Source organism: Ambystoma mexicanum, chromosome 13 (assembly GCF_040938575.1).
Source record: "Ambystoma mexicanum isolate Mex_15411 chromosome 13, UKY_AmexF1_1, whole genome shotgun sequence".
In the NCBI taxonomy this organism is placed as follows: Eukaryota; Metazoa; Chordata; class Amphibia; order Caudata; family Ambystomatidae; genus Ambystoma; species Ambystoma mexicanum.
In genome coordinates, this window is record NC_090938.1 from 731,750,248 (window position 1) to 731,765,507 (window position 15,260).

Genomic DNA, 15,260 nt, shown 5'->3' on the forward strand with positions numbered 1-15,260 from the left:
CCCGCCGTACACCTATAAAACCACTAAAACCACACAACCACTAAAATCACTACCCTGAAACACACCCCAACCCGTCATCCACCCTAGCGAAACCAAGAAAAATGGGAAAAGTAGCGAAGAAAGCGTGCGACCGCAAGCGGCAGGTCCACTTCTCCCGTGAGACCCTCCAGGAGAATGCTGCCGTCGTCTTCTCCACGCAAATGACCAGAACGGCACTTGCAAACAAGAAGGCCATATGGGCTCTGGTGGCACAGCGGGTAAGTGCAGTGGGGACCGCACCCCGCACCCCACAGCAATGCCGCAAGCGATGGGACGACCTGCGGATACGCGTCCGCAGCATACTCTCTGCCAACCGCAACATTGCCACAGCCACCGGGGGAGGCCCTGAATCACCCATCAAGTTGACCCCCTGGGAAGAAATCTGTGCCTCCACCATCGGAATGGAGAGCATAGAGGGAGTCGGAGGGATGGAGAAAGGAGTGCAGACATCCGAAGATTCAGGTAGGTGGGCCAAATAAAACAATGCCAAATCCACACAGTCCATCCATGTGAAGTACCATGCGTCCACATAGTGCAACAGAAACACATGTCCAGGAGAACGTCCACACACATCGGCCTGATAGCGCACGTCAAAACCCACAATAAATACATAAATAATTAAAAACCCCTAAAACACGCACTACACGTGCAGCAGGCACACCCTAACTGCAGGCTGCCAAACAACTGCACCCTCACTCCACACACAAATGAAAGCACCTCCAAGGCCCCGACCCAAATCACCCTCAGGTACCACTCCAATGCATGTGATACAATGCCATTCCAATTCCCACAGACCCATCAATAACCCTCGCCCTCCTTTACTCCACCACAGGGTCCGATCCAAACGACGAGCTTCAGGACACCCCTACCAGCACACCTGCAAAGAGGGCCAAGACCAACGGCCAGAGACCCTCCACCTCAGCTGCACGCATCAAGACACGGCAGCAGCACAAATCAGGTGGCAGCACAGAGGAGGGAACATCAACAGGCACCCCAGCAGCCAGCATGCCCACAACACCACCACCACAGGTCCCCCCAATGGATGCCACAGAAGGCACTGCCTCTGGTGGCAGCAGCACCATAGGTGACACCCCATTGATGGCAGCATGCTCGGACACCGAAGACGGGGATGTCGAAGTCAGATCCATCCATGACCTGTCCCAATCCCCCTGTCTGTCCCATCCCGTACAACATGAGGATACCACGCAGGGGCACCCACAAGACGACGACTGGCCATCCCCCACAAGCCCTGTGGCAAGGCAACATGAGGACAACAGCCCCTCTGTGACACCCCCGCAAATGGCCATGGCCCAGCAGAGGCAACAGTCCCTCGACCAGTTAATCGTGCAACAGCAGCAAATGGCCACGCTCCTCAAGGACCATGCCGATGAATGTGGGGGCACTAAGGCAGACATAGAAACATCAACTGAGACACTTAGGGCAGAAATGGAGAGAGGTACAGAGACGCTAAGGGCACAAATGGAGAGTAGCACCGAGAGCCTGAGAGTCCAAATGGAGAGAAGCACCGAGAGCCTGAGGGGGGAACTGCATGCGACGTCCAAAGACGTATGTGCCGAACTTGCCGCAGTGCGCCGTGTGCTCACTGAGCTCTCGCAAACCCTTAGGGACATGCATGGACGTGAGCAGGCAGACACATCATCCGTTGCAAGTTCCGTCCAGGGCAGCCCCCAACGTAGATCTGGGAGGAACCTGCGCTCCACAGGCAGGGGTGCCCCTGATACCCGCAGAGGGGGCTTGCAATAGCGACTGCCCACTGACAATGAGCATCTTTGGACACTGGTGTTCGGGGGGGAGGTAGGAGGGTGGAGGGGGTGTGTTGGGCTCACTTGGGTGGCGGGTCGATAGGGTGTTCAACATGATATCACATATGCCATAAACAGTGCACGATCAACCAATGAGATGTGTGGACATTGATCTTTGTGTACTAGGCCATCATAGGCGTACAGTCCATATTGTGCATGTCCCAGACACACACAGTGCCACGAGTCCCGTGTCCATGTATCAGCCACCAGGCGTGAGTGCTAGAAGCATGCATCAATGAGATGCTGACGAATGTCACGGGCCTCCGGTGCCTCGCAGACTCCATGAGGTGCTGCCACATCCCCACCCTCATCATGACCATCATCAGGTGCTTGCAGTTCTGCGTCAGGGGGCATGGGCACATTTCTACGTACGCACATGTTGTGGAGCATGACACATGCCATGACCATCTTTGCAACCTTCTCATGGCGGTACAGGAGTGCCCCGCCAGACCTGCTGAGGCAGCGGAAACGAGTCTTCAGTAGGCCGAATGCCTGTTCGATGACTACACGGGTACGTGAGTGGGCATGGTTGTAGTCCTCCTCATGCTGGTCCCGTGGGTTCCGGACTGGTGTGAGGAGCCATCTCTTCAGTGGATATCCAGCATCACCTGTATGTGGACGAGAAACGCATGATGTGGAATGCCATTGCTACGTACGCACACCCCCCCCCCTTCCTGCCAGGTCATTGCCAAATCACATACCCCACATAATCATGCATGTAATGAGACTCACCGAGTAGCCAGGATCTGTTCCCTGCGTGTCGCTCCATGTAGCGTAGTATTGTAGAGTTCCTCAAGACCATAGAATCATGGGTTGATCCAGGGAATCGGGCACAACAATGTGTAATGATCCTGTTGGAGTCACACACCATTTGTACATTCAGGGAATGAAATTGTTTTCGGTTGCGGTACTGGGCCTCCATGGCATGTGGGACGACCAATTCAACATGGGTGCAGTCGATGGCACCAATGCAACCCGGTATGCCGGCAAGTGCATGGAATCCCACTTTTGTGTTGGTAATTTCCTGCTCCGAGCGTGGTAGAGAGATGTAGTCGTCTGCGTGCTGCAGGAGGGCATCGAGCACTTGCAATAGTGTCCGTGAGAACAGTGGCTGAGAAATGCCATGCAACTGTCCGACTGTGTGCTGGTAGGTGCCTGTGGCCAGGAAGTGGAGTACAGACACCACCTTCAGTAGGGGTGGGATGGCGGTTGGGCTATCTATCATGCTGACAAGGTCAGCCTGTGTCATGTCCACAATGGCGGCTATGGTGTCCCGGTCCAGACGGTAGAGGGTGTGGATCTGCTCATCAGTGAGGTTGAACGGATGTGCTCGGAGGCGTGGGATTGCGGGCTGCCTGCGTGGTGGTAGTGGCTGTGCTGGCGGCCCTTGCTGGCCCTGCCTTGGCCTCCTCCTCCTCCTGCGTCTCCTCCGTGCGGCCGGTTGTAGTTGGTGTTCGTCTTCTTCTTGGAGTTGGAGTACTTGCAGTGCTATCAGGTCCCCCAGGGCCAACATCGCGAGTCCTGCCGGTAGCATTTTGGTGTGGTTGTGGGAGGAGACTGGCTGTGCAATTTATGTGTTTTCAGGCTGTATGGCCTCCACCTGTGGTGATTCATTCCACCTGTGCAAACTGCTCTCCCCTTTGGCCGGGCACGTCCCGCGCACAACGCTGCAATTCGGGGAATGGCATCTTGCTATTGCAATCATGTATTTGTACCCGATGGCCGTGTAACATTGGTTGATATGTTCATTCGGCTATGGTCCCATTGTTTCCCATACTATCTGTGCAGTCGCGAACAGACTTGTGAAGGGTCAGTGGAACGTAGTACTCGAGTAACGGTGGGCCCTCATGCATCACTGTACCGAGTTGCAACGACGGGCGGGGCGTCCCATTTGTGGGTGAAGGCAGTTGCCATTTTCACACACAGCCGCACTCGATGGAATAATTAGTGATTTCAAACGGCCACAGATGCCTTTTCGACGTGATGTTGCAAATGAGGAATTCGAAGGGCGGCGCTTTCGGTTTCCAGCTAGCGGCGAGGAGATGCCCACAGGTCTGACTGCAAATATAACGTTCTATTGTTCAATGTCCTTGAGACAGGGGCCATGGCGAGGAAGCAATGATTGATATGAATAGTTTGGGATGCGCAATAGCTACGTGGGCGATGAGGCCGGCCGTTCCCAAATACATGTTACTTCACAACACTGGAATTACGGGCTGGGGCACTGTGGATTTTGCAGGCTGCATAACGCACAGACTCAATGGATGTTTCTAATGTTATGTGAGTAATTATTCAGGCGTTTTGATCCCGGGATGAGGGAATGATGAATGGATGCATGGGCAGGTGATTTGATACAGAGTTTGCCATGTACAGGGCTTCTTGGGATCTATCCGCCTCCCCTACGCTATGTGATGCAGGGCTGCCATAGTGGGACCATCGTCTATCTGGCCTTGTTGAGCCCTCCCTGTCTCGACGCGCCCTCAGACACTTGTGTCCATGCACGTTAACATTCCCATCTGATGGATTCTGTTTTGACAGACGCATGCACAGGTACACTCGTTTGTGATGGTGTTTGCACCTCGATATAGATGGTTATGAGTCGCAAGTGGTTTTGGGGTGGTGATGATCCTTTGGAGTGGGCTAGCATGCATATGGCTTTGGATTTAGTGTGATCATTGAAGTGAGTTGTTCGAATGTAGTTCTGATGGCCATTCTGTTCTTTTTCTTTTCTTTTGGTTGACAGGTATCTCCTCCCCTTTTGCCACTGCCATCTGTATGCCACTCCTGCAGATGGGTTTTACTCCCGACACCTGCTGCTTCGTGTTAATCAGTGGAGCAGCATTACGATCTTATGGGACGATCGCCAATGGCCCACATGCCCTTACGCAGTACTGGTGGCTCGGAGCAACATTTCGGCCTTTCAGCTGGACTAGTGCCTCCCCATTGGGACGGCCCTGCGGTTCTGTGCGCTTCCATGTTGCCTTTTCGTACGTGAATGTGGCTCTGTGTACCATGAGGGAACAGGGCGTCACACAAGTAGTGGCTGGTCATTTCTTGCGGATGCAGCCCACAATGGTGAAAAGTGTTTTGGAGTTCATGGCCTGATGGCTGTATGGGCTTGGTGATTTTGATGTGCATTAAATTTCTATTCTGATTTGGCCCGTGTAGCGTTTTTCTTTGCAAGTGATGTGGCATATGCCTATTTGGGGGGCGATGTATTGTGAGGAGATCTGCATTGGGTTCCAGCTTCGGAGTTTAGTTGCGTGGTACTGTACTGGGCGCGTTTGCCTACGAAGCCCGTGAGGTCAGGGATGGGGGCTGCCAATATGACAGTTTGAATGTTGTCATGCTCAGGGGCGGGGGATTGGGTTTTGTGTGACAGATGCCGGTCAGCCAGGTGGACTGGTGGAATGATGTGATTCTCGGAATATTGCTGGTCACAGGTGCCTGTGTTTGCGTGCGTTTCTTGGTGGGGGACTGTGGTCATGTCCATTGGGATGGCTTCTGTATTCGTGCCATCTGTGCCCTGCAGCTCCCATTGGCCCCTGTTGTGTTTCTTTTGTTCGTTGGCATGCATGGGTGACTTGTACATTTCAATGGTTGCATTGTGACTTCATTGCACCTACGGGGAGTTGTACTTTGTGGGCAGGGAGCGGTGTACAGGCACTCAGTGGGGCCGTTTACGGTTGATTCGCGATGCCGTACTTCTCACCATGGCGGAATGGTACATTCCGCCATGCTTGATGGCGTTAGGTACATGTCCGCTAGGGTCGGAATTGGCGTACCCTTGCGCCATGGTGGTGTTTGCGGTTTGGCATGGCGCGCGCGCGCGTGCTTGGTGCAGTTAGCGTTGGCGTTCACTACGGTGTCGCTAATGGCTTCGTACTTTGCGGTGACGGGTCATAGTCGCACCGAGCGCTATTCGATGGTGGTATTGCATTTCCGCCATCGTTTTCCGAATTCCGCAAGGGTCGTAATGAGGGCCTTTGTCTTTAGACTTTATTACTGATCTACCTCCATGTAATGGATTTAACACCATTCTAGTTATTGTGGATCTTTTTTCCAAGACGGCCCTCTTTATTCCTTTAAAGCGATTACCTTCCGCTTCAATTTTGGCCAAGGAATTTCTCGAAAACATTGTTTGAATACATGGATTTCCTTCTGTATTGGTCTCTGACCGAGGTAGTCAATTCATTTCGCAATTTTTGAAGAGATGTTGTCAATCAGCACAAATCGACGTGAGGTTATCAACCAGTCACCATCCCCAGACCGATGGTCAGACGGAGAGGACCAACCAGACTCTTGAACAGTACCTACGTTGCATGCTACACCAAACCGAAAGCAATAGGAAGGATATTTTATGGATTTCCGATACGCATACAATAACTCTGTACATTCAGGAACCGGACAAAGCCCCTTTTATACCATATATGGACATCATCCTCGAACCTCAGAACTCGATTCGCCTCAACACTTAGAAATGCCCGCAATGAATCATCTGCACTCTACTATTACACAAGCCTTTAAGGAAGCAACAGAACATTTGAAACAAGCGAAAGAGAAATACAAGAAAAATGATGATCAACATAGAAATGATGCCCCATAATACCAGATTGGGGATCAAGTTTGGCTGGCTACAAAACACATACCTCTGAAAGGGACTCAGACTTTTAATCCTTGATATTTGGGACCTTACACTATTAAGGCCATTAGTTCAACCCGGGACAAGACTAGCCAAACCACCCGACCCCATCCTAATAGATGGGGAACCCGAATTCGAAGTTAAAAATATCCTGGACTCTAAAATGGTTAAATCAAGACTTTTTTTATTTAATCCACTGGAAGGGTTACGGACCACAAGAAAGGCCATGGGTGCCTAGTGACCACGTTCATGCACCTCGTTTGGTGAAAAAATTCCATCCGAACTTCCCAGACAAACCAGGACCAAGGGGAAGAACACCTTTAGGAGGAGCCTTGGGGGGAGTGCTGTCATGATGTCTACCCCCGGGCATCCGGACCAAGCCCATCAGCCCTGGGAGCATGCATCCAGGTGCTTACTAAAAGCCCAGCAGCCTCGGCTAGGGGCTGTCTGGGTACAGTCCTGGCGCCATTGGCACCAGGCTCATAGAGGCAATCAGTCCTGGTGCCATAGGCGCCAGGCTGATGTACATTACTTACCTCATGCAGACCATGCTGCAATGAAGTCAAGCCAACGTGAGGCCTGAATGGGACTACTTTACTTCAGGGACTATTTTTTACTCGGGTGTGGTTCTGGGGGCACTTCGTACCTGGGACTACTTTGAAGGCTATTTAAACCACGCCCGAACAGCAGCACATGGTTTGCATTATTCTGCCTCCAGCAGCATAACGCTCACCGTGCCTGCAGTCAGCATCCAGTCTTCTGCCACGCCCGCCTTGAATCCAGAGCTCCTAGAAAAAGAGGAAAGAAGAAGGAAAGGTTAGAAAACGGACATTATTTTAATTCCTTTCCTGATTCCGGATCCATCACGTCTTCGAACTTGGAAAGGACATTATTTCTGCACGCGTCGCATCGCCAGCTGCAGCGCCGCGCCACACTCACCAGTCCTCACAGCATTTTTCGATTTCGGCGCTGCCTCCATCATTTTCCTCGCCGAACTCCAGCATCTAGGGGACAAAAGAAATATAACGTGAGCCGAGGGAGCCAGCAAATACAATCTCTTTTTACCACCATAGACTTACCTGATTTACCACCAGAGGCATTATTCTTTAACATCGCGCAACTTCTTACGCCGCACCTGTAAGGAGAGAGAAAACAACAAGTTAAATACACGCATCTTTCACCGGACAGTGTTGGGTAATACAGACTCTTACCTGAACGCCATCAGCTGCCACAAGACAATCTTCTCCTGGACCCAGCTGCAACACAAGAAGGGAATGGGACAAGAGTGAACATAGGACATATTGAACTATATGGACTTAATACTTACGGGTTCTCGCCAGGAACCTCGGAGTCAATATTCATCCGGAACTCTTCCAACGCCTTCGAAACAGTGAAGTAACTGGTATCTACGCGCCCCTGCATTCCACGCAGGATGGAGAGGTCATCATTCAAAAACATAAGGTGAGATTACTGAAAGGGAATATTGGAGGTGATTAGTGGGGAGAACAGTGAGGTGCCATTACTAGAATCCACGGGTGGCTACATCTCTTTCTCCACTTGCAGGGGAATACTTCTACGGGTCAAGCAGATGAGATTAGGCGGGCCAGTCCAGTCTGTCATCTCTGCACTATGCTTCACGTTGAAGGAGACCGCAGCTGTCCGGGTCCGATCGACGCCCCTGTGGGAGCCAGGTGAGCGTAACAGTAAGGTATGCCTCCATATTGTCATTTATCCTTAGACTTTTGTCCTCAAGACAGTTTTCTTGAGCACAGTCATGCAAGTCAGCCAATCCTTGCGCTAGAGGACTCTCCTTGTTTTGGCCATATCTGACCTTCACAGGAAAGCTTTGCATGGACAGAATCCAGGAAGTAATTCTGGAATTACTGACATTCCTTGTTCAGATTCGGTCGCTTTGGCGGTATTGCAACTGTTGGTGAGGAGTCTCCACTATGATTTGCTCCCCCTGGTTTAATGGCGGTAATTCTTCAATGCCCACATCGTTGCCAGGAGTGCCTTTTCACAATTGTTGAATTTTTGCTCCACAGAAGACAAAATCTTGCTCGCGTACAAGCTTACTTTGTTGACCTTGTTGTGCTTTTGGTATAATACCGCTGTTAAGCAAGTATCTGAGAACCTCTGTCTCCAAGAAGAACTCCTTGTTATTTATGGGTTAAGCCAAACAAGGGGCTTGGGAAAGGCTTCTCTTTAGTTGTTTTACTGCCTCGGATTGTTACGGCCCCCACTCCCACTTGACCCCGCCCCTTAATAAAAGGAGCAGTGTTCGAGTGACCTCTGCGTAGTCTCAATAAACTTTGTAATATAATTAGTGAGTCCAAGAATGCTTCTTAGCTCTTGCAGAGTAGTAGGGTGTTTCAATTTCAATAAAGCTTCCACGTTTTGCGCTTGGTGACTGAGACTCTCGGGTGATTTTGTGCCCTAAGAGCTTCACGCAGGTCTTACACTACTGTGCCGCCTGAAATGAGAGTTTTGTTCCGGCATTCTGCAACTGGGTCAGAACTTAGCGGATTTCAGCTATGTGTTTTTCCACACTTGAGCTCTTGATTAAGGCATCATCTACATAGGCCAGGTTTCCAAATTGGGTATGGCCTTATGTAGGAAGATATTAAATTAATTGCCAGAGTTTATGTATTAAAAGGGGGTTCGGATCCATGTGTATTGCTGCCCCCCAGAAGGTAAAGGCAACTTGTACTGGTCTTCCCTAATCACGGATACCACCCAGTAACCGTTGGCCAGGTCATTGGTGTTATGCACCTTTGACCCTTGGATCTGGGCCAGTCCCTGATCGATGTAGGGAAGGGGCTACCATGACGTGTGGACCCATTTATTTAACTCCCTTAGGTCTGCGCAAAGTCTCCATTGGTCATTGGGTTTGAGTATCTCCATTACTGGGTTGTTAAAGGTACTGTACATTAACTGAATTATCCCATGGGATTCTAAGTTTTTAATAATGTCTGTCAGTGACTCTATAGATGCGAGAGGTAACAGGTATCGCTTCACAAATACTGGACCATCTCGGGGTCCGTAGGTATGGTGGTTGAATGCATCTCTGTGTATCCACAATCATATAAGACCACTGCAAAGATATTGGGCCTCATTACAAGTACTCCGGTCCGGAATTAACACTGCCGGTAAAACCATACCGGCACCGTTTGCATGTCCGCGCAATCATGACCCGCGGCCCCGGTAATAGCACCACCCTAAACCGCCACCGCGGAAATAGGGTTCCCCTTAATTCCGCCTGCACGGAAACCCCTCCGTTACCGGCAACACGAAACACCGTGAGCATCACAACTAGCGCGGACACGGAAATACCGGGAAAAAAATGGCGGAAATACCGTGATCACGGTGGCGGAACCGCCGCCACCGCGAACATGGCGTTATACACTGCCGGCTGAACTGAATCAGGGCACAGGTGCACCAAATCAGCCCAGCTGGACCTAGCAGGCCACTGGGAGCCTACAAAAGGGCCACACCCAGCCCAACACAACACAGAACCATGCAGGCAGCAGGGCTAGTAGCACTGGGACTGGGCCTTCTCAACCAACAGGCAGTACTGCACATGGTGGCAGCAATGGCGCAGAGGAGGAGGCGGAGGAGGCGCAGGCGGCAACCAGCCAACCCTGCAGCTATGGCAAACCCCATTGCCCAGCCAGCCCGACCCCGCCGCCAGCCACCAATACCACGCATCAGGGCCTCACCCTGGAACCTCACCCCAGGACAGATCCACACCCTATACCGGCTGGACCGTGCAACAATCATGCACATCACCGCCATGATTGAGGACAACATCAGCAGCCTAATTGACACCCCCACCGCCATCCCCCCCCTCTTGAAGGTTGTCTCAGTTCTGCATTTCCTTGGCACTGGCACCTATCAACACACGGTTGGTGAGCTGCACGGCATATCACAACCGTGTTTCTCAAAAGTCCTGGTACAGGTACTGGATGCCCTGTTGCGCCATGTGTCGGAACACATAGCCCTACCCCGCACCCTCCCCGAGGTCATTGCCACCAAGTTGGCCTTCCATGCCATGGCAGGCATGCCAAATTGCATAGGCGCAGTTGACTGCACCCACGTCGAGCTGACAGTACCACATGCAATTGAGGCGGTGTTCCGCAATAGGAAACAGTATCACTCTTTGAATGTCCAAATGGTTTGTGATGCCATGCAACTGATTACACACTGCTGCGCACGTTTCCCAGGCTCATCACATGACTCAATGGTACTGCGGAATTCCACGTTGCCACGGTACATGGAACGCTATGCCGGACAAAGCACATGGCTATTGGGTGAGTACAGCTGACGATGCTACAACCCTGTCGGAGTGGTGTGTGTGTGTCCAGGCAATGAGCATTGTGAGTGTGCCGCTGTGACCGCACATGCATCACCCCCCTTCCATCTACCAAATACACAGCGGATGCCAAACATCATGAAGGAAGACATGACAGGGCACCACAATGTGCCCGTGCACACGCTGCCACAGCCAATCCCGTCACTGTCCCATGAACCCTGTGCCACTGCAGACACCCACCCTCAATTGAAACACTGCCCCAAAAAGCACGAGAGGCGTGCAAATGATACGACGAGTATTTACTACTTCCGTACAGTGGAGTCACTCTGACATGTGTGGACAGCACTGCACCATGACATGCACACAATCAAATGTCACCCGCAGGGCACAGCAAACATGCAAGTTAATGTGTAGGCCCATATGCAGTCAGCGACATTCCTCGTGATGGCCAAAACATACCTCCAGACACTGCATGGTTCATATGCATGAATGAATGATGATACAAGAATGCACAGCAGCAGATGAGGACATGATGCCACAAACACTGACATGTTCCCCCATCTACATCCCATGTAGGTGATGCGGGATATGCACTCACGCCATGGTTGATGACACCTGTACGGAGACCAAGGAACAGGCATGAAGAGGCATACAATAGGGCACATATCCGCACACGTGGAATGATTGAGAGGACATTTGGACTGCTGAAGGCCCGTTTCCGCTGTCTGAGCAGATCTGGCGGATCACTGCTGTACAGCCCAGTGAAGACGGGCAAAATCACGCTGGTATGTGCCATGCTGCACAATATATGCCTGCGCAGGAACATCCCAATGCCACCAGACGCAGATGAGGAAGATGGGGATGGGGATGGGGATGGAGATGGGGATGGAGATGGAGATGGGGATGGGATGGCACCGCCTCCCCCTGGGGGTGCACATGATGGCCAGAGAGCACGGGATGCCCTGATTCGCATTTACTTTTGAGTCACAGCACATTCACAGTAATGCACAAACATGGTGACGACAATGAATTAATAGTTGCACTGCAAAATAAATGATCAATGTCCACACATGTATGTCTTGATTTGAAATGGTGATGTATTGATGTAATCACAGCAGGGAAGAAGGTGCATTGGTTAGGGAAGCTGTACACCCGGGGCCACCCACCACCCAAACGTGCCCACCCCCACCCAGAGCCCATTGTCCAAACCCCCAAAACTACCTACCCCACCACCCAAACGTGACCACCCCTCTCACACCCTTGTAGTCCACATGTGTCCTGCACTGCCCCACACACATGCCATCACTTCCGTGTGCGCTTCTGTGCAACCTTGCCCAAGGGACCCGTTAGCCTACTCGAGCGCCTCCTTGGACTGGCAGTAGTGGAGCTGGATGGGGTGGTAGTGTTTGATTGGCCAGAATCAGGGATTGAGGGCATCCGTGCCAGATTTGCCTGTTGGCCAACCAACATGGCCTCCACAAGCCTGGAGGTGTGGTCATTGCCCTCCCGCACATGGCGTGCAAGGGTCACTATGGTGCTCGCAAAGCGTCCTATGGACCTCGACAGGCGACGCACTGAGGCGCTGTAGCTCTCCCTCTGCAGCCTGGATTCCTCTAGCTGCCTCTCCACCAGCTGGGTGAGGGTAGCCTGCTGGTCCTCCATCCGCTGCATGCGGGCATTCAGTTCGGCCATGGATGGGGTGGGCGACCTCATGGGACTCCCCAGTGAAGTGGGGCTGAACCCCAGCTCATGGAAGGAGCCCAGGTCTTCCAATGTGGGCATCTCCCCCTGTGGCCCTGTTTCCGAGTGCTCTTGCGGGGCACTGTTATCACTGCAGGCCGCCCCCTCTGCAGTGCTGCTGCCTTCGGTGTTGTGTTGGGTGGCCATAATAGGTTCCTGTGGCACCTGTCTGGACTCAGCCAGTGTGGAGATGGTGGGGATGTTGGTGGTGGTGTGCTGCACATCTGTAGTGGCTGGTAATGTGGCCAGAGGTGCAGAACTGCCGGCAGCATCCTCCTGTGTGGTGGCGGTGGCTAGTGTACTTGCCGATGCTGATTGGCTGGCCTGTTGTGCAGTATCACTGTCACTTGAAACGGCTGTGGGGACACAAAGGGCATGCAATTAGTGTTGTTGTGGTGGCAGATGTGTGCATCACATGCGTCATTAAGATTGTACATTGAATAGTGTTAGTCACATGCATCTGATTGCTGGTGTCTGCATTCAGTGATATTGGTTGCCATACGGATCATAATGGGTCCTTTGGCCCACACATGCACTGCCTGGGGGGGGGATTGTTAATGGGTCCTTTGGCCCACACATGCACTGCCTGGGGGGGGGGGGTTGTTAATGGGTCCTTTGGCCCACACATGCACTGCCTGGGGGGGGGGGATTGTTAATGGGTCCTTTGGCCCACACATGCACTGCCTGGGGGGGATTGTTAATGGGTCCTTTGGCCCACACATGCACTGCCTGGGGGGGGGGGGGATTGTTAATGGGTCCTTTGGCCCACACATGCACTGCCTGGGGGGGATTGTTAATGGGTCCTTTGGCCCACACATGCACTGCCTGGGGGGGGGGGATTGTTAATGGGTCCTTTGGCCCACACATGCACTGCCTGGGGGGGGGGGGGGATTGTTAATGGGTCCTTTGGCCCAGTACTCACAACTGCATATTTACATGTGGCATTCATGTTTGGGCACTTACCGGCATCTGCAGGTGGGCTCACTCCTGCCTCAGCCTGCCCAATCCCATGGATTCCCTCTAGGTGGAGGACGCTGCTGCAACGCTCCTCCCATGCTTGCAGCCTCAGTGGGGAAGGGGGTCCTCCGCCTGTCCCACTGCTGCGTTGGCGGTGCGTGGAAATGAGGTTGCGTACCCTCAGCCTCAGGTCGTCCCAACGCTTGTGGCAGTCCTTCACGCTCCTCACTGCCACGCCCACAGCGGTGCACTTGCGTGCAGCTTCGGCCCACACCTCCTTCCTCCGCTGCTGTGTGGCACGCCGTTGGTCGGCGCTGAACAGCATCTCAGCATTGTCCACAATGTGCTCCACCAAGACGGTTAGCTCTGCCTCGCTGAAGCGCTGTTTGCGCTGCCTCTGAGCAGGAATCCTGGCAGACATGCTTGGGGTCCCTTTTGGCTTCTCAGAGTCAGGATTGTGCTTGTGCTGGCTCTGGATGGCAATGGATTGTGCTTTTATATGATGGCCGCCTCTCTGTTTCCTGTTTTGGCGATCATGGTATTTCCGGTTCCGTGTCCGTGGCGGCGGAGGCGGAAACGGGTTTTGCGCCACTTGTGGCTTCGTTATTTCCATTTCCGTGGGGTATTCCGTGACGGCGGTAACAACGTTTCCGAGTCCGTGTGGTGCGCGCGACCGACAGCGTGTAATCGGGCGGTTTTTCCGCACCCTTGCGGACACGGAAACGTTTTTACCGCCATCACGGATTTTGCACGGTCCCGGACTGGCAGGTTGTAATGAGGCCCATTGTGTTTCAGGTTCTATTTTTGCTCCTCGGTCTCAAAGGCACCAACGAGATTGATTCAATCTTCGACCATGTGCCTGGAAAGACCCTGGGCTTGGCAATTTCAGCGGTATCCTCCAGATGGGTGGAGAGATCTCTTGTTATGGTGTTGGCCTGGATGTAAGTTACCAAGGATGGGAGGTAGTCACTATTGACTCAGAATACCACCCCATCCTTCCTGATGTGACAGGTCACCTCTTCCCCACCATAAGGGCAGGAAGAGTACACCAACGAATTCCCCCCTTGCCTGGTGAAAATCCTTTCTGGAGGGATACCGTCATCGATGTCATCTATGTGGAAGCAGTCATTTGGAATCGGTCCAATGACCTCATTACCTAAATCGATACAATAATGTTGGGCATCAACCGCCATTCCAATAAAGGTGTCTCCGCCCAAAGTGATAGTTCGAGAGTCGCTGTTATCCACCATTATTGGAATGGTGTTGTGTTCTAGGTCGACTAGGGGTTCTGGATGTAAATACAAACCTTGTTGTTGGAGGTGATACTTGAAATGTATATAGGCGTCCTGTTCTTTTAGCTTCTGACCTCACCTAATTTTCAGGGAAATTGTAAATCGTTGCACCTGTCCTGGGATGGTAACCTCTTCTCTCACTTGAACTTCAACTGCATCCGGCACCAATTGAGCTGACCAAAATGCTTTCTCAGTGTTGTCAAAGCACATGGGGTTACCCCCCAGCTGGGGCCAGTCTTTGGTATTAATTAGGTCCAAATCAATTGCGAATCAATTGAGAATGTGACCGCCTAAATAAAAGGTTGAGGGGACATCTCTCACAACCCAACAATTATGTTCTATGCTTTTGCCGCCAATTGACATTTTTAGCATAAACCTACTAGGCAGGAGATGTTTGGAATAAGGAGTTTCCAGGCCCATTTCCCACTTATCAATGAATTTAAATGTGGGAGTGA